The 21357-nt window shown below is 35.2% G+C and overlaps 1 long non-coding RNA gene across 1 annotated transcript; it reads left to right on the top strand.

Moving 5' to 3' along the window:
* Positions 1–19818: 19818 nt before the first annotated feature.
* Positions 19819–21092, top strand: LOC103928260. The gene is made up of 3 exons (XR_664317.3): positions 19819–20255; positions 20367–20487; positions 20672–21092. It is a non-coding gene; the product is annotated as an uncharacterized LOC103928260 (long non-coding RNA).
* The last annotated feature ends 265 nt before the right edge of the window (positions 21093–21357 follow it).

A 21357-nucleotide genomic window follows, 5' to 3' on the forward strand; every position in this document is an offset into this window, starting at 1 on the left:
AAATTTATCTTTTGTAATTTTCATGTTGTTAAAAAAAACATGTAGAGAAAAAAGGGATAAATGAGTCAAAAAAGGATAAACGGGTTCAAAAATGGGTAAACGGGTAAATAGTTATGGTTAAATGGGTACATGGTTATGAGTATGGTTAATTGTTTATAAACAATCATGGGTATGGGTATAACCGTTTATACAATTATCCAATGAATAAACGATTATGCAGATATGAACATAAACGGTTATGAGTAAATAACCGTGTTTTCTCATTTGCAATAACCGTTGTCCATCCCTATTCATGCGTGCATGCAGAATTGATCACGTCCATCCAGATGCTTCTGATGTGCATGAATTTCATAAGTCAACAAAAGCAACATTGTGTTTGTGTTGGTCAAATTTAATCAGTAGAAAGAGTGTGAAGAACACACGTCCTGTGAAGCCTTTGTTGACTTCTAAAGAAAATTACTTTCATAAGCTGCGACCCCGCGACCAGCTGCCAGCCATGGTAATAAAACTAACGTGTGTTATTTACCTATATATAAACAACCCAGTTAACCAAAAGAATTCAAATCCTAGGCAGGTATAAAGGAAAATTTCCGAAAGTCATAATTTACCATTGTGGATGTGTAAGGTTTGAAATTGAAGGAGAAATATTATAGATCACCATTGATGCATAACTTTCTTTCCCAAATGAAACAAAAGAATCTACGGCTTGATTGCTTTTTCGATATATGCATGCATAGATAAAGAGCATATGGTCAAGTTGTCAAGCATAGTTGTTTCAATCGACTATAAAATAATCAACAAAGGAGGGTCCTTAAAAAAATAATGAACCAATATAAAGTTTGCCTCAATCCGTATATGATTACAGTCTGAAACCCAAGCTCTACGCTTAAATGGGTTAAAGATCAATAATATAATGTATAATTTTTATTTAATTACAAGGGAAAAGAAGGTTCATGTATCAGCTCTAATCCTATAGCCAGAACATGAAATATGAAGAATCAAACATCGGAAAAACTAAACGACAAATCTACAAAAGTGTCTTTTACAAAGAGGTGGGTGTGGGACCCCTAGGTGCGGACTTGCCCATACACGGATTATGGATGCGATAGCCGGCGTAAATTTTCAAATTAAATTTACAAATCAAATGATATATATGTCATTAATATTTATGTCATTTGATTTAAAAATTTCATCTTTCTAGCATTACCTAACAGATAATAAATTGATTATGAATGGGATTGAGCTGGTTTGTAGTCCAAGGAGAAGCTTTTTCGAAAATGAATTTAGATGAACAAAATTTTGGATTTATAAATTTATATTCAATGAAATCTTATGTGTAAATTTACTTTTTATTATTATGAATATCTAAACTATATATTAGTAGAATTCTCTTTGTCAATTAAAAGATGGTGAAAATATTATTTAGTCTTTTATTATAAAAATAAAAAATTTAAATAGTATAATGTAATTTCATAAAACCAAATTTTACAGTTTTGTAATTAAGCCTCACTACATGTAATTTTAGCATTATATCTAATATTAATAAATAAAAACCTCTCTCTCCACTCCCACTCCCACTCCTTCTCCCCCTCTCTCCTTCCCATTTTAAAAACGAAATAAAAAATATTCACAGGCATATGCTAGTATTACTAAACCGAGGCAGTATAGCAGCAGTAAATTCATTTTCATGTAAATTGCTTAAATTTTCCATGTGATATTTGATAGAAATATTTACCATTATTTATACAAAATAGTGGCAGTAATAGAAGAATAAAATGAAGTATACTACTTGCACTCTGTTGTATTTTTGCTCATCACCATAACTATGATGCATGCCCACCATACACCTAATCATCTGTCATGTGTCCTTTCATGTAATTCTAGTTAACTTTCACAGGAAATGTTACTTTTTCAATTTTGAAAATAATTAACCAAGATTAAGCGAAATGACACATAGCAGATGAGTAGGTGTATGGTGAGTATACACCATAGTTTATGATGGTGAGAAAAAATGCTCCCTTTCTAGGAAGAGCTTATTCTTTCTTGTGAATAACGTATCTTAGCCATAGAAATTTTATAATCAAAAGTGTTTAACTTTTTAGTCTTCATATGAAGATCACTCCTACAAAAAATCATTTCAATCAGAAATCATTTAGTCATTCAAATGTATAGAACAAGTCGACTGTGTGGGTACCAAGTAGCATATTCATGATGAACTGTCTCATTTATTTGATGCATTTGAATGATTAAATAATCTCCAATTGGAAAGTTTGTTGTATGAACAATTTTGAAATGAAGATTAATAAATTGCATGCTCCGATCAACAATGATTAAATAATCTCCAATTCGAAAGATTTTTTGTATGAACAATTTTCAAATGAAGATTAATAAATTCAAAGTTCTGATCATTGATTCTATTCAGTCAAAATATGATATTTACAAATGGGGGATACATGCATCCCCAATCCCCACGCAGGGGGATGCAAGCATTATCCTAAAATGAAACAATTAATTCTAATAAAGCAAAGTCATTTCTACACATCAACTTACTTGGGTGCTTATTATTACGTGGGGTGTATGTTAAACCCCTTTCCTACCATGTGGGATATATGTCCCATCCTGCCCACGCTTCTTCCGGATTTTTTGTTGGATATTGTTATTATGATTAAGATTTGATTATCTGACTCATATAACTTGTAAGCTTATGGTATGACTTTGGTTCAATAGAAATACCACATGGCATGAAAGAAGCACTTGTTCAAGCAATCATTATGTTGTGTTTAAGTGACGGACTTCTTAATTAAATTGAGAAATGCTAAAAAGATGTTTTTTTAAGTGGGAATCTCTATGATTCTCTGGTATTTCACAGTTTAATATCAATTCTTATGCTAATATTATAAAATATTGTGTAAAAAATATGGGATGACAAAGAGTTAATAGAGAATCTCACTTTTAAAGTTTCCTAAGCATTTCTCTCTTAAGTGATTGAAGTCAAATAATAAGGAATAGATAACAAGATGTTAGATAAAAATGTCCTGTATGAGCATTGAAATTTTTAAATGACCTATTCAAAATAGGAATTTGCAAATACATTTACAGGTTTTCAATGCTCATGGGACATAGAGTGCATTTGTAATGTAATCTATCTAAATTTTAGGGCCCATTCTTTATTAACTCGGCCTTAATTCTCTAAGATTAGTAAATGTTCGGTGAGGAATTTCAAAATTCCAATGAACTTTGGTTAAATAATGGAAAAATAAATCACAAAAAGCTAAATAAAAAGGATTAGGAATACCACACGAGCATTAAAAAAGGATGTAAAAGACATTAATGTTTTTCTTTCTACACAACTCTTTTATTTTCATCTTTTAATTATAATTTTATTAGTTTAAAATTTAGAAATAAACGTATGTGGATGTAACTGTGACATCCCACATCGCCTAGAGGAGTGATCCTTATATGTATATTCTCATCCCTACCTAGCACGAGGCCTTTTGGGGAGCTCACTGCTTTGGGTTCCGTAAGAACTCCGAAGTTAAGCGAGGAGGGGGCTAGAGCAATCCCATGATGGGTGACCCCACTGGGAAGTTGCTCGTGAGTTCCCAAAAAACAAAACCGTGAGGAAATGGTAAGCCCAAAGCGGACAATATCGTGCTACGGTGGTGGAGCGGGGCCCGGAAAATGATCCGCCCCAGACGGGGATGTGATAATTTGGTATCAAAGCCTAATCCTGGCCGTGGTGTGCCGACGAGGACGTCGGGCCCCTAAAGTGGGTGGATTGTGACATCCCACATCGCCTAGGGGAGTGATCCTTATATGTATATTCCCATCCCTACCTAGCACCAGGCTTTTTGGGAACTCACGAGCAACTTCCCAGTGGGTCACCCATCATGGGATTGCTCTAGCCCCCTGGTGCGAAATATATTAAGCACACAAATTAAACCCTCTTCTGACAATTGTAGCAAAGTATGTAAGTAGGGATCGTTCAAAACCGGGGATTAGGAGGGATTGCTAAACTCTTGAAAACTGACCTAAGAACTCCAAAACAAAGTTAAAACACTAATTTGGACTCAAAGAATGAAAACCAAAGTTAAAACACTAAACAAAACAAAAACTCAAACAGCAACTAGAAGACTCAAAACTGCCTAAAAACCACTTTCTGGGCAGTTTTGAGCACCTACACTAATTTGGACGAAATTGGTTGAAAACTTGACTCAAAACACTTAAAAACATGAACCAAAACAATTTCTAACTAAATTGAGACTTCAAAGTAAAGGGGGATTTGATTTGGACGAAATTAAAGTTGAGAAAACAGATTGCAAAGTAAAACTGATTTTGAAACGTTTTTGGGGTTTTTAATGGATGATGGACTAGTTAGGGGTTCTTTCTCCACACATGACAAGTATGCAAATGACTCGATTTCCAGTTATTCCTTCATAGAATTATGAATGACAATGCCCCAAATTAACCGTGACATCACTAGTTAATTCTCAAGTTTTCCTTGTGTTATTGAATTGGATGACATCATACGACAACCCAAAGCATTCTTCAAAAGTTCCTTACATGACATCATAATAAAGATACAATCAAAGATCATTACGTTCAATGAAAACTATAAGCATTGACAAAGCACTTGTGACTATGACATCATGACACTTATGCTAGGAATTGAACTTAACGCGATTGTGACTAGCAACCTTCACTACTTGTGAATATAAGTGTGTGACAATTATGTGAAACAAACTTATATTCTAGCATCATATTCATGCAAGCCAATTAAGTGTCGACCCCTAATTAACAAACACAAATACGTTATTACTCGCACAGTTAAGCCAATTGCATTCACAATTCAAGAACTCATAACTGGAATTTATCAAATCAACTTGCACACATAGTTATGGCTTCGAAATCACCCCTAACCAATAGGGGTTTAGCCACTCATGTTCATAGCAAAATGAAAGGAAAATAAATTAAACATTGAAATCATAAAACGAATTACACCTAGAATGCACCAACGACGAAGCTTGAGCATCCAAGAGTCCTTCCTTCTTTCTCCTTGCTACGGCACAAAGGTGGATGGGATGGTTGGGATGTGTTTTAGGATCAGGGATTATGGAATTGGATGGAGGATAGGCACGGCAAGGTGTAGTGTTGGCTGGAATTGTGTTTCTAGGATTTTAGGATGTGTAGAATGGTGTGGCTAGATGAATGGACGAAAATTGGGTGAATGAGTGATCCCCCTAGTGCCTTGTTGCAAAGCCTTATTTATAGGGCTAGGAAAGGTTTAGAACTTAGTTGAAACCAAAAGGTTTTGTACTAGAAATTCTATACATGAAACACTTAAAGGATATATGTGTGTAGCTTGGACAAGGTAGGAGACAAGATAGGACGGCTAGGACACAAGCTAGGACGGCTAGGACACAAGCTAGGACGGCTAGTGACAAGCTAGGACGGCTAGGAGACAAGGTAGGACGGCTAGTGACAAGCTAGGACGGCTAGGAGACAAGCTAGGACGGCTAGAAGACAAGCTAGGACGGCTAGGAGACAAGGTAGGACGGCTAGTGACAAGCTAGGACGGCTAGGAGACAAGCTAGGACGACTAGTGACAAGGTAGGACGACTAGTGACAAGCTAGGACGGCTAGGAGACAAGCTAGGACGGCTAGTGACAAGCTAGGACGGCTTGTTCTTCCAATACAGAAATTAGGCACCATGTGTGAATAGATAAAGCCTTCTAGAAATAAGGTTTTTAGGGCCCCTTGCAGCTCCCTAACTGAATTCAAGCCTTCAAATTCGTCCATCCTCATGCCTCCATGCTTGCACTATCCAATCTTGGCCCAAAAATGCTCTAGAATGCTCCAAATTGCTTCTTTTTGCATACTTTGACACTAAAACCTGAAATTGCACGAAAATGACTTTAAACACTAGACTAACTAAGGAAAAACAACATAAATGCATGAGAACAAGCCAATTAAGTCGCATAAAAATGCTCCTATCACCCCCTCCTCGTTTAACTTTGGAGTTCCTACGGAACCCAAAGCCAGTGAGCTCCCAAAAGACCTCGTTTAGGTAGGGATGATAATATACATATAAGGATCACTCCCTTTGGGCGATGTGGGATGTCACAATCCACCCCTCTTAGGGGCCCAATGTCCTCGTTGGCACACCACGGCCAGGGTTAGGCTCTAATACCAAATTGTCACATCCCGACCCGGGGCGGATCACTTCCCGCCCCGCTCCACCACCGTAGCACGATATTATCCGCTTTGGGCCCCGACTATGCCCTCACAGTTTTGTTTCTGGGAACTCACACGAGAACTTCCCAGTGTGTCACCCATCATGGGATTGCTCTAGCCCCCTCCTCGCTTAACTTCGGAGTTCCTACGGAACCCAAAGCTAGTGAGCTCCCAAAAGGCCTCGTGCTAGGTAGGGATGAGAATATACATATAAGGATCACTCCCCTGGGCGATGTGGGATGTCACATAACCATGCGAGAAAAATCATTTCCTGTATTAAAAACCTCTCATAACTCGCCCCAATTAGTCCGAATACAGAAATCTATTTTCATTTTACTTCACAATGTATCCAACTGGCTTTTAGTTGGATCAAACAACAAAACGTTTGAAAAATAATTTAGTTTAAAGTAGGTATTTCCCTTCGGATGTTCTTTATCCGTTCTCTCAAATGTATGTTTTGTCACATGCTAACTGTCACTAGACAAACGCAATTGCAGCATAATATTATGCTTCAGTTTTGTCACTATTGCTCTTAAATCAAATTAATTCAAAATTTAATTTACAAGATTACTTAATTGCAAATTCCTCCAACGTGGAATGGAAACAAAATGCATATTCGTAAGTCATTTTAATAATATCTTAATATGTGGGAGGATGGATCCCTGAAGGTACACTGAATGCTAGCCAGCAGGGTTGGGACTTGGAGGAGGTAGATGAGCTCGTGCACTTCCAACACGCTTCACAATTGACATTGGCATAACTGCTTTTTATTTATAATCCTTTGACACATATAAAATAATTACTAGGTAGAACTAGGTAGTCACCACACCATATAAATAGAGAACAGCTTGGCTGCTTAAGATTCAAAAAGAGTTTCTCTTCAATTTATTTCATATTTGATTCACATATATTTCGTGTTTAAAATCGAAATCATTTATATTACAAATTACTTTATAAAGTTCATTTCTACAAAAAAAATATTAAAACTTATGCTCAATCAATGATAACAAATAAATAATTAAAACTATATATGATCTCATATGTTATTCATTTTTTTTTATAGACATGTCTCTCTAGAGTGATTTATAATACTAACTGTTCCGATTATAAACCTGATTCTGTGAATCGGCCACGAAATAAATTAAAAATGAACTCCTTCACAACTATCAATAAGCAAGTTAATACGGTAAGGTATATGGATACTCTAAATCAAGTTGGCAAGTGGACTTTTGTTTTCTATTGACAGAAATACTTAGATGAAAAATAGATATGCAACAATCCAGAGAAGATGTGGGAGGAAGGCTAGAAAATTGGGAGTGGGGTTGTCACCGGTCCAAAGTCAGAACAACGGCCCCACGGCTTTGGAGTTTGTAGATTTAGAATTTGATACGAGATGAATTATTAGCCTTACTAGTTGAATGACAAACTACAAATTGTACGTTTCCCTTTTCTTTTTGCGTCCAAATTATTTGGGAAGCGGATTGTTTGTCCTCTTGTTACTGTGTTCTTCTTATTCTTTTCTATTTTATGCGATCACAGTTAAATCATGTTAACATTTTATATTCTTATTATTTTTTATCTTATTATTTTTATTAAAAAATTAATATAAAATATTAACGTGGGACAGACAATTTGCCTCCAATTATTTGGTATGCTAATCCAAAACCAAAAGCACAAAACCAAAACCAAAACCGATGATGAAAACCAGTCGAACCCTTGTATACGTATTATATATTATTTAAAGTCACAACTTTGATCAAATGACAAATTTAACAGTAATCAGATGATTAGTTTTTGGCCAACTTGGCATAATCCCTTTTATTTGTTTATTTTATTTCTTCACATTGGCACCACTTGAAGTTGAAGACAGCTTGTTGAACTATTATATATATTTCGAATTGTCCTTTCAATATTATTCCGATTTGTTAAATACAAAAGTGAATTGAAATTATTCGGCTTTATCCATATGACAAGGAGGGACCCATAAGTAGACTAGTAGTTGCCACCATATGATAGGATCCGACTCATGTTAATTTGGGAAAGGGCCTCTCTAAAGTAACTATTGTTTGTTAGATTTTAGTTTTTTTTAGCAAATGATATTATTTACATTAAAAGAGAGAGTAAACTTAATCTCACAATAAGCTACTAATAATATTGTTCAAATTCACATTTAGCGAGAATCAAACCTAAGACCTTTCATTTATAAGTGAAGAGAAATAGTCATTAAATCACAGTACTAAGCGACATTAGATTTCTTACCAACTAAATAAAACCAATAAAATAAATTTTTGTTGTTGAAAAGATAGAGCGTTTTTTCTTTTGCTAGCGAAAAGATTTAATTTTTTAGGGAAAAAATATATTAAATAACTTTTTGTTGAAGGACATATATGTTTGTATATCACTGATTACCAAATGAACAAGTCATTCATTCTTCAATTGATTAGACAATTGGTTTTCTCTATTAAATTAAGGATATTTGTGTAATTTGATAAGATAACCACACACTATATAAAAGTCGTTGTGTCTGATAGTGTAACACTACGAAATTCTCTAACAAAATTCTCTCATTCCATCTCAAATTATTTTCCTCTACAACATGTTATTAGCTCTTTTACTCTTAACGGAATCAAAACCTACATTTTGGATTTTCTCACCTTTTGGCAACAATTACACATCTTTCTCTTCTCTCTCTATATGCCGCACCCTCTCTCTCCATATGGCCTCCATAATTGTTCAGTAAATTATGCCTACAACATGTTATCAGCATGCTCTTGACGATGCGCTAAAGAGAGTTTATTCTTCAATCAGGGAGCATTGCGTTTTAATCATTCATTTTATGATTAATTTATTATTTTATTGAATGGATCTACATGCTATTGATTCAATTTATTTATTTATTTTTGTGTTGAACGTGATACAACGCATTGGAGATGCAATTCCAACTTTCCGAGAAGGATCTTCAACAAAATCAAAGGCTTTTGTTGTTTTTTGCCAATCAGGTATGCTTAAAATAAAGTAAGATATTTGAAACGACCATGAACCATGAAAACATTCACCATAATGCATTTTTCTTCTGATACACACACACACACACACACACACAATATATATATATATATATATATATATATATATATATTTGTTTCGTGCATCGCACAATTAAATTGTTATGTGGAATATGTGAGTCAAAGTATCAAATTAAATTAGAAGCAATTCTAGGGTTTCTTAAACCCTACCTATGTCAAAAAAAATTTGGGAATTTGGATTTGGTATGGCACCACCCCTTGTGGCACAAACTGGGTAGTAGCCCTCTGAGCTTTGCTGCATTCACATGGACCTTGACAACAACCTTGCTATAAGCAGATAGTCACCCTAGGCTTTCACCCTGGTTGGGATGACTCGGGCCCGTAGCCTACATTCATCAAGGAAGCTTGCAACTTTCCTTTTTGGACCTTCATATGCTCTCGGCTCATGCCAGCAAGCTATCATACTTGCTGGGCCCTTGTCCCGCATGCCACTAGACTGCTAGCAGCAAGCCAACGCCGCTTACTGGGTCATCCTTAAGGCCCAATTTGATGCTAGCCATTTGGCTGGGCTTCCCATGCATTATCAAGCCAACAAACTTGCTAGGCCTTGCTCCTGTGCCTACCCCTTTGGTCCAAAACGCCAGCCTTAATGGCTGGGGCTATAACCCCTGACCCGTGGCTTGCAGCCCACATCCGAGGCCCCTTTTGGGCTTTGCCTTTCACTTAAGGCGCCCAATCCGAGCTCAAATATTTTTTGGGGCTATATTTTCGACCCAATAATATTATTCTAATATTATTTAGCTTCTACAATCGACCATGTATGACTCGATTTATTGAATTAATTAAAAGTGACCTACAATCCATTAATCTGATAATGAATCCAAAATTATTGACCTAAAGATCACTTTTGGATATTAACGATTCAATAATTTATTTTTATACTTTGAATTGTCACATACTTTTGTAGTAACGAAGCTCTCACACTTGAGTTCTCGAAGAACCTCAAATCCACTACACTTAGTTGTATATTGCATTTTGTGTTTCTTGCAGGAACCTCGCTTTTATGAACTAAACATTCATAAACTAAATTGAACTTGTAGTTTCAAATTTAGTGCCTGTGAAACCCGAAGTTTTCATAAAACAATACACTCATAAAAACCTAACGTTTTTGATGAAAACGATATCTTAGAACTCGAAGGTTCTAACTTTAATGCTTATGGATGGTTCATTCTTATAGCACCAATCACAATCTTATTCCCTCCATTCAGTGGATTGTCATATCGTAATAAGTTCGATTTTCTGATTTGGACGTTTTTAATAGAAACCACTTTATGTGAGGTACAAGACGTGAATCTCCACTTGACCATCAAGAAGTTGAGAAACCATTGATGTCAACAATGGCAAGAAAGAGCTGAATAAGCCGTCGTCATGATCTTCATTCAAAGACTTGTGCCCAAAGCATTACAAATGGAAATATCTCCTGATCGAGGATTCCATTGCTCTTTGGTCCGCTCCTACGGACTATCTAATCATGAAAGACATTGCCTGAAGCACATCGTGATTACGTCCATGAATGAGTACAATTCTAAAGTTTATAAATCCGATCAAATTTTGACTAGAGAATACTTTTCTCGTCCGTCCATGTTTCTAACTTACCCTTTAAGTAGCAGTGTAGAAAGAGGAAGTTTACCAAATTCTCGGATCTGATTACTACCACAAATGTGAGAGAAAGGTATGGACTAGTTTGGCTGGAGTCTACCGAATGGCTCGACCCAGTTCGGTTAAAGCCTAACCGAATGGTGATGCACTGCTTTGGCAGGGATACATCGAATGACATACTTTCTTACAATCCAATTTGGAGTTTGCTTTTACAACATATCATAGAATCAGGGCCTGCCAAGGTGTGGCAATGCCCGAAGCGTGATCCTTGGCACCTAAGACCTAAAGCTTCAAGAATAAGGGATAGTATTCCTAAACCTTAACCCTGCAGAATCTACTTCTGTCTTGATGAAATAGATCATTGGTTATGCACCTATTTGTGCCCCTATCAATGTTGTTAAGAAGTACCATTCTAGTAGTCAATATGTGCGACTAATTTTGTTCCACCAAACATCGTTGGAAGAGCAAAATTTTGACATGGATGACCTTGTTGGCCGAATCCACCCTAGTAACTTTGGTTTACTTTGTGAAAATTTTCCATGTTCTTAGATTCAAGTTTGGTGTATGTTTTACTTATAGATAATCTTATTGATATTGTCCTCAAATATGAGTTAATTGAATCATGTTTCTTAATACATGTGACAATTCAATTAAACACGTGATTAGATAGGAGTTTGGGAAAGTTAGTTGTCTAGATGAATGCGTACTACACACACTAACTTTACACCTAAATCACATCTCTAACAAAGACTTTAGGTCTATCCAACCTGATTAAGAGCATTGGCATACTCCTCGTTGTATGAATGGTATTGCATCACCATTTAAGGGACTTTAAATTCTCCCTGATGTCGAGTTTTTAAGGATATTCGAGATGACAATGATCATAAATGAAACCACTGAAGAAAATAAAGTGAAATATTTTTGCACCACCTCCAAAAATGAGCCTGAAGCTTTGATTTGGGGCCAATGGGTTGTTTTCCAACTGGGAATACACCACATGTGGCCAGCCTGGAGCCTGGTGATTGAGCAGTTTATTTGCTTTGCCACAACCTTTGGGGACACTTAGGTCGAACAATGATGCTACAATGCATCTCCTTACTGAAGTAAGGATATTGTGCCTACAAGCACACTTTGCCAAGCATGCTGATTAAGGAAATTAATTTTCTATATCATTCCTCGCAAAGATATAACACGACTTTTTTTTCACAGTGGATTCAAAGGAATATATGTGGACTAATCCAACCAAAATTCAGACCATATAAATACTTATGGTTTTGGTTGATGAATCGACAAATTGGTCACATGTTTGTCCACACACATTACTGCTAAACCTCATGGCCAATTAAGGGTTCACCACTCTACTTATCCCTTAAGGTTCGAGAGACTGGATAATGTCGGAGAGTTTATATCAACTGTTTTCGATAAAGTATTGCATGTCTTTTGGGTTTATAATTGAACATTGAATTCCCATGTTCACCCAAATAGCCTCGCCTAGCGATCATAAAGCGCAAATTTAAATGATCGCTTGAATTTTGGTAAAAGTACCAAGTTTTCGGTTTTTGCCTAGGGCTATGCAATCCTTGTACATAGTTATGTTGGTTCGCCTTCAGGCCCATTGCCACCCAACCTATATGACGTTACAGTTGGTTACTGGGTAAGAACCTGACGATTTTCGTATTTACGCATTTGTGTGTGCATTCCATATGCCAAGTTGCGCCGTTGCAACGTACCAAAATGGGTCCTCAAAGAAGGATGTGTATCTTTTGTTGATCATGATTCTCCTTCACACTAACTCTCTTAGAGCCCTTGCACGTGATCTCTTTACCACTCATTTGTGGGTTGTCATCTTAATGAGATAGTCTTCTGGCCATTAAGGGGAGATAAGAACGTCAACGTTCCTGGAGAACGGCGTGAATTTGCGTGGACGTTGCCTATTATGTCTCATCTCAATCCCTATATCGCACAAGTGTGATAAGCAAGTGAGATGAATTCTAGTTTTCAGAATGTTGCTCTAGACGTATTTCTCTGATCTAGCTAAAGTGACGAGATCACATACCAGCTGCAAACATGCTTGCAAGGATAGACGTACTTAACGGAAGTCGAGTCAACATCCCTGGAGGATGTGCCACCTCTGTTGGACGGTTTAAAACGTCCCTATTGGACGGTCTGGTACACCGACGAATAGCCAATCAATCTGTCTTGGCCTAGAGCACTACACATTATTCTTGGCCTAGAGCACTACAAATCATTTGGTTCGTAGGATTCACTTCCCTAGAAAAGCAAGACATGTCACAACAATGAATCTAAACTCGATTGCTGTCTCAAATCATTTCCATCTCATGAGACTTAATCCGGATTACTCTCGAGACTTGAAGTTCTTGGTCTAGTATACTAGTTTGGATGAGCTAGATGGAATTGAAATGAGATTATCATCGATGATATTTTCACTTATATGGTAGCTACCGACATAAATGAAAAGCGACGATATCGAACCGTGTTTCGTTGATCAAGTGGCAACGTAGAACTAATTGGACAACTGAAATTACAATCTAGGCCTTCTTACCAAAGTTTGTATTGAACCTACTATTCCTACACTGCCCAAGGTAACCCTATTGTGTTACAAGTGGGAAATGAAGCGTTATGAGATGAATGAAATAGTGTGATATGATGCACGCCTTATAGCGCAAGGTTCTCTCAAAATGTCTTGTGATTGAGAGTAGCATTATGAAATGTGGCTAGTGTTTTCTTGATAGGGATATAGATATGGAGATTTACATGTAAGTTCCCAAAGAATTACATGGACTGGTTCAAATAGTTCCAAAACCACGGAACACCTTGTTAACTCGTTTTGAGGCGTTCATTTACAATCCGAAGGATATGGCTATACCCGTCTAAGTGATTATTTGATCAGTTAGGGATATGAATTATGCCATTGCATGTTAAACTATGAAGTCTTATTCCGAATTGCTAGAGTTACAATTTATGTCGTTAACATGAATCTCACTAAGGCTCCAAAAGAGCTTGAGAAAACTTGCCTCGCACCTGAAGATGGAATTTGAGATGAAGAATCTTAGGAAAACTTGTTTATGCCTTGACTTGAAGTTCAAGCGTTGTTCTGATGGTACCTTAGTCTACCAGTCGAACTACACCCCAAATGTGTTACTTTTGAGTATACATTGATCGTCCATACGTTATATGCAAATGAGACCCCTGAAGAGGTTATGGAATCTGAAATTCATATCTAAAGTTCAACTTTGCGCTTTGTTGTACTTAGCTTATTGTATTTAGACAGGACATCTCTTTCGTTGTTGATCTTGGTAAAGATGCAGCACCATGCCTACACGCAACCATTAAATTGGTAAAGACGTACCCTGAAGGTACTACGAGGGAAAATCCCAACGCATCTCGAGTGGATCCAACCCCCTGATCCTTGAAATGATGCTTGCCTTGTTGTTATACTACGCATGTTACTTATCAAAACCGCACAAGGCAAAATCCCCAAATGGTTATGTCTTTACCGTTAGGGATATCGCAATATCTTGGAGGTCCACGATATGACCTTAGTTGTGAAATCTTCGAATTGTTCCAAGACTCACCTCACTTCACTACGCCACAAGTGAGACATGGTTAGGAATTCTTGTTGAGCATATTCGAAGTACTTGTTGTGTTTTCATCCATTGTTGAGTCCTGACGACGATCCATGAAGACTATGCCGCATGTATCCACCGGACCAAGACATGATACATCAACAAAGTCAACGCCAAGACATATTGCGTCTACATCTACATCAGCAAAGCATCAGGAAATTGAAGTTATGCAAGCTGATCCCAGACAACCTTGCTGACCTCTACACAACGTCATTGCCGAAGTCAACCTTCCAGAAGCTTGTCTAAGGAATTGGTATGCCTAACTATCATATGTAATGCTTGTAGTTCTCATTTGGAAGTTATGTTAAACTTAGTGGGAGCATCCAGAAGTATATTCACTTGATCTTAATGTACTCTTTTTCCCTACGAATAGGAGCATTTTTCCCACTGGATTTTTGCTACCTAATTAGGTTTTAATGAGGCACCCATCTTGGGCTGATCATACCCTTGAGAGCTCTTCTACTTGAGTACAAAAAGACGTATAGTTTTGACTTAATGTAACTTCTCACTTTTCTCCTTAATCATAGGTTTTTCTCCCACCTTAGGTTTTACCATAGCAAAGGTTTTGTGAGTTTTACTTTTTATGCATTCTTCCGTTGATTTGAGACTCGCATTCACTTATTGTGCCGACGACTTCATCAATTGTACTTGCTTCATCACTGAAGACTTGATGCGCTATTTACTTGAGTATTTACACACTCAAGGGGGAATGTTGCAGTCTTATTGGAATAGGAATGTGATTGTGCAAATCCTAGTAGATATTAAGAATGTATCTTATATTCCTATTAGGAGTGGATTACTTATTCAATGTGTAATCCTAAAGGGTAAAGAATTAACCTTCCCTACTACTATAAATGAAGGCACAATGGGGTGGAATAATTAACACACACCCACAATTACACATCTCTCTCTTCTCTCTCTATATGCCGCACCCTTTCTCTCTATATGGCCTCCATAATTGTATAGTAAATTATGGCTACAACAATATAGTATTTGTATAGGCAAAAACTAAGAAGACATACATACAAGTATGAAAAATATGAAAGAATATATAAATACTCGTGATTCATCATTATTTCTCCACGAGTAGATAATGGTTAAACTTACATTATCGTTTAGATTTTTAAAATCCTCTAAACCGTCATAAATAATGTTTTTTATTTGAGGGCAAAATTAATAATAATTATTGTAGAAGTGTAAAAAATGTAAAAAAATTATAATATACAATTACTCATAGTGACAAACTTTACAACTTTCATGAAGGGGTCAACTTCGAAATCCAACACTATAATCCAAAAACCTTAAATTTATATTTAACCGTCGATTGTCATTTATTCTTTATTCTTCTTACTGAATTTCATTTTTTTAATTTTCTTTTTTGAAAACATGATCATCTGGCAGATGTAAGAAGATGAACGGTTCAGATCTTTGATATCACGTTTTGATATTTATGGTCAACTTAAATATGAGTCGATGTCATATAGTTTGTAGAAACTTTATAAACATCAATCAATATTTTCACTAACCGTAATACTCTGAATTTAATATCAACGATCCAAACCGTTCATCTTCCTACATCCTCTAATAGATCATGTTTTCAAAAAAGAAAATTTGAAAAAACAAAATTTAATGAGAACAATGAAGCGTAAAAGTAAACAACAATCAACGGTTAAATTTTGATCTATGATTTATATGATTATAGTGGCGAATTTCGAAGCTCTTTATCAAAGTTGTAAAACTTGTCATTACGAGCGTTTATATATATTTTTTATACTTCTACATTAATTAAAAAACTATTAAAGACTTTACTTAATTAATTGAGCTATTAATTAAGGAAATTGTTATTAGCACTCCAAAAATCTCATTCTACACTCCAAACTTTCTATATTTGGAAAGAAAAATACACTTGTGAGGAGTGTAGAATGAGATTTTTGGAGTGCCAATAATACTTCCCTTAATTAATTTATACCCATTTTGTTTTAGAAGCAGTGGATGCGAGAGATTCAGATTCAATAACTGATGAAGAGTGTGAAAACTATAATGGGAACAGAACGAGATCTTGTAAGCAAAAGTATAGACAATACAAATACTAGTCTTGCAAAGAAAAGGCTAGAGCAATCAATTTAGATAAGCGAAAATATACTTAAAAGAAAATTTATGTTTTTATGTTTTGGATGTGACAATATGATATGTATATACTTATTTAGTCTTATGTTTTTCATTTGATTATTTATTGGTTTAAAATATATTTTTCTTAACGGGTAATGAGTCGGGTCATATTACCTATTAATATTATTGGGTCGATTTCGGATCGGGTCATTCACTACTACAAAAGGGCCTTATAGTGTCAGTAGGTGGTGTCGGTTTAATATAATATAGTGGCGGACAAGACAGTTGCGACACTAACTAAACATGATGTCGGATTTACTGTCGCTTATAAGCGTCATAAAATGTCTACGTCGCTTTTAAACCGACGTAAACATTTAATATCACTTATAACCGACATATGTTTTAATAATTTTTAAATATTGGCGTCACTTTAAACAAAAGAGTGTCGCTTTTAAGCGACACAAAGTATGGGTGTCGCTTTTAAGCGACATAAAGTATTGTTTTTAAATATTTTAAAGCCTGCGTCGGTTCTGAGCAACATAGTTTTTAATTTTTTTTTTAAAATATTTTGAAACCTGGTGTCGGTTGTAAACGACAAATTGATGGTTTTTATGTACTCTCCCCCGTGTTTTCATCTTCATCTCTTGCATTTTTCTTATTCGTTCTTCCAATTTTTCTTTTTAGTTTTTTTTTAAATAACCGTTAAATCGTGATCTCTGAATGTTTGTTTTTTACAATTTTTGGTGTATGTGATCTCGAAGTATATACAAGCATATTTGACGGTTCGATTGTTGAAACTAGTTTAGTAGAATGCGTTTCCCATCAAAACAATAGATTAACTATCACTTAAATGTTTATTCATACTTTCATTAAGTATAACATAAGATTTTGTGGTATCCACTAATGTAAATATTTTAAATTGAAGATCGAGTTTGTTCATTGTATTCATATAGGGTCAAGGAGTGCAGCTATAAAAAATCATCAAAATCGAAGTTAAAATCACTGTTAAATTGTGGTTTTTCGTTGATAACTGTCGAAAAGTTTTATCCCGTTACTTGATCTCTGAATGTTTGTTTTTTTATGATTTTTGGCGTATGCGATCTCGAAGCATATATAAACAAGTTTGAAGGTTGGATCATTGAAATTAGTTTTGTAGAATATGTATCTCATCAAAACGATAGATTCACTAACACTTAGAATTTATTTATACTTTCATTAAGTATAACATAAGATTTTGTGGTATTCACTAGTGTAAATATTTTAAATTGAAGATCGAATTCATTCATTGTGTTCATATAGGGTCAAGGAGTGTAGCTGTAAAAAATCATCTAAATCGGAGTTAAAATAACCGTTAAATAGTGATTTTTCGTTTATAACCGTCGAAAAGTTTTGTCCCGTTACTTGATCTCTGAATGTTTGTTTTTTGCCATTTTTGGTGTATGTGATCTGGAAGCATATATAAACAAGTTTGATGGTTGGATCGTTGAAATTAGTTTCGTAGAATGCGTATCCCATCAAAACGATAGATTCACTAACACTTATAATTTATTTATACTTTCATTAAATATAACATAAGATTTTGTGGTATCCACTAGTGTAAATATTTTAAATTGAAGATCGAATTCATTCATTGTATTCATATAGGGTTAAGGAGTGTAGCTGTAAAAAATCATCAAAATTGGAGTTAAAATAACCGTTAAATCGTGATTTTTCGTTTATAACCGTCGAAAAGTTTTGTCCCCTTACTTGATATCTGAATGTTTATTTTTTGCCATTTTTGGCGTATGCGATCTTGAAGCATATACAAACAAGTTTGTCGGTTGGATCGTTGAAATTAGTTTCGTAATATGCGTATCCCATCAAAACGATAGATTCACTAACACTTCGAGTTTATTTGTACTTTTGTTAAGTATTACATAAGATTTTGCGGTATCTACTAGTGTAAATATTTTAAATTAAAGATCGAATTTATCCATTGTATTCATATAGGATCAAGGAGTGTAGCTATAAAAAATAATCAAAATCGGAGTTAAAATAACCGTTAAATCGTGATTTTTTGTTTATAACCGTCGAAAAGTTGTGTCCCGTTACTTGATCTCTGAATGTTTGTTTTTTGCGATTTTTGGAGTATACTATCTTGAAGCATATATAAACAATTTTGACGGTTGGATCGTAGAAATTAGTTTTGAAGGATGCGTATCCCATCAAAACGATAGATTCACTAACACTTTAGAGTTTATTTATACTTTCATTAAGTATAACATAAGATTTTGTGGTATCCACTTCTGTAAATATTTTAAATTGACGATCAAATTAGTTCATTGTATTCATATAGGATGAAAGAGTGTAGCTGTAAAAAATCATCAAAATCGAAGTTAAAATAACCGTTAAATCGTGATTTTTCGTTTATAACTGTCGAAAAGTTTTGTACCGTTACTTGATCTCTGAATGTTTGTTTTTTGCGATTTTTGGTGTATGCGATCTCGAAGCATATACAAACAAGTTTGACAGTTGGATCGTTGAAATTAGTTTCGTAATATGCGTATCCCATCAAAACGATAGATTCACTAACACTTAGAGTTTATTTATACTTTCATTGACTATAACATAAGATTTTGTGGTATCCACTAGTGTAAATATTTTAAAATGAAGATTGAATTCATTTATTATATTCATATAAGATCAATAAGTGTAGCTATAAAAAATAATCAAAATCAGAGTTAAAATATATTAATTAATTTTATGTATTTTAAGTATTAATTAGACTATGTTTCAATTAGAATGTGATGATATTTTATAATAAAATTATATTTCTGTTTTTTTATTAAGTATTTTATTTATTAAAATCTTAAAATGTTGGTGTCGGTTTTAAGCGACGCTATCATCTTTTAATTCAACGCGAGTTTCATTAAATCGACGCTACGTGAATTTTAAAAAGTGTGTCAGAAGTTAGTGTCGGTTTAGACCGACACCAACATTAATTTAAACCGACGCTGTGATTTCCGATAAAGAATGTCAGACTTCACATGACTCTTTCTCTCTTACACACACATCACTGTCACATCATTTTTTATTTTCTTTCTCTTTGTTCGGTTCCTCACATGGGTTCTTTATCTCTCTTTGACACACATGCCTCATTTCTCTCACATTATTTTTTTTTTAACTGGTTCTTCTTCACCCCCTCTTTTCCGTCTCCATAATGTCTCTCTCTGTACCCACACTCAAGCTTCTTTCATCCTTCTCTCTCTCATTCCTATTCTCTCTCTTTTTCCTCGACTTCTCCATTTCCCATCCCTCCATCTTCTTCTCTTTTGGGCGGGATATTTCCCCTCCATTTTTTAAATGAAAAAGAGGATATCAGTCTCCCTATTTCAAGAGCCTCACCTCCCTCATTTATCTCTCCCTTCTTCCAAGCACACCCTAAAACTACAGCTTCTCTCTCCACATTTTCTCAAACCCTAACCTCCTTTTCTGCAAACCAAACCTTAATCTTCCATCATCAACCCATAAGACCTTGCAACCATGGATTTATTGCATCACCAAAAGGGTAGCAACACCGATCTTGGTGCCGACACATCAAGTAAACTTCTTACCCTCCTTTGCCGATTCATGCACTCAGGTTCACGGATTGAAATATACCATACAAGAAAAAAATCTTCAACTCCAAATGCTTGTGTTGTTTCTTTTGCAGGGACCCAAGATCTGTACAAAAAAAAAGAAAAAAGACGATGCAACCACTGGTACAGCCCCAAATCGCATCTCAAGGAAAAACCACCAGAGAATTGTCTCCGTTCTAGATCCGTCATTTAAAGGTATAACAACAAAATATATTCTAATTGGATGATTTCGTGGTGAAAAGGTAGGAAGAATAAGCGGAACTCTTGATGTATTTATAACCTTCCATGTAGCTATTAATATGTGAATGCTAAGCAATCTAATGCATGACTCACTAAAGCTATAATCTTCACTGAGCTCCTCTTTTATGTTCTTGTTCAGTAAGATCAACAGTTCGAAAATCCATATAAAAATTCATGCATGTTCATTTTGGATCTGAAGAGCAAGGACACTGGAAATTTCAGATCCATAATTTTTGAAAGGTATAAAACCTGAATTTAATCTATAGAGATTAGAGCCCTAATGTTGAAGTAGTAAAGTATTGGAGCATTGATCTGATGGCAATCATGGTTGCATGGAGCTACTAGTATTATATATGGCAGCATGGAGCTACAGAATCTGTGGTCTTCGACAAAGGCAAGCATGGGAACGCATCATGGCAGCTGCTAGTATTATATGCAAGCATGGAGCTCTGATTAGTATTATATGTAATTGTTAGTTTTTTTATCTTCATCTTGTAACCGGTTCTCTAATAGCTTTGTACTTACTTGTTTATATGAAATAGAATGCATTTAACAAGAAATTCTACACCCAAAGACCTCAGTTGAATTCTTGAATAAATTAATTGAAATTTATTATTTTGGTTATATAATTTTTTTTAGGCACAATTAATTGAAAACGAATGCAGAGACAGATTTCCAAATATTTTTATTACTATTAACAAAGGTGGTGTCGGTTAAAACCGTTACTAGTTTGCATATTTTATTTATTTAATTGTTATCTGACGTCGGTTAAGGGATATTTTATTTGTTTAATTTTATCACGATGTTGGTTAAAACCGACAGTAG

Source organism: the organism of the source record quoted next, unplaced genomic scaffold (assembly GCF_019419815.1).
Source record: "Pyrus x bretschneideri cultivar Hongxiangsu unplaced genomic scaffold, Pyrus_bretschneideri_v1 Contig61, whole genome shotgun sequence".
Lineage (NCBI taxonomy): Eukaryota > Viridiplantae > Streptophyta > Magnoliopsida > Rosales > Rosaceae > Pyrus > Pyrus x bretschneideri.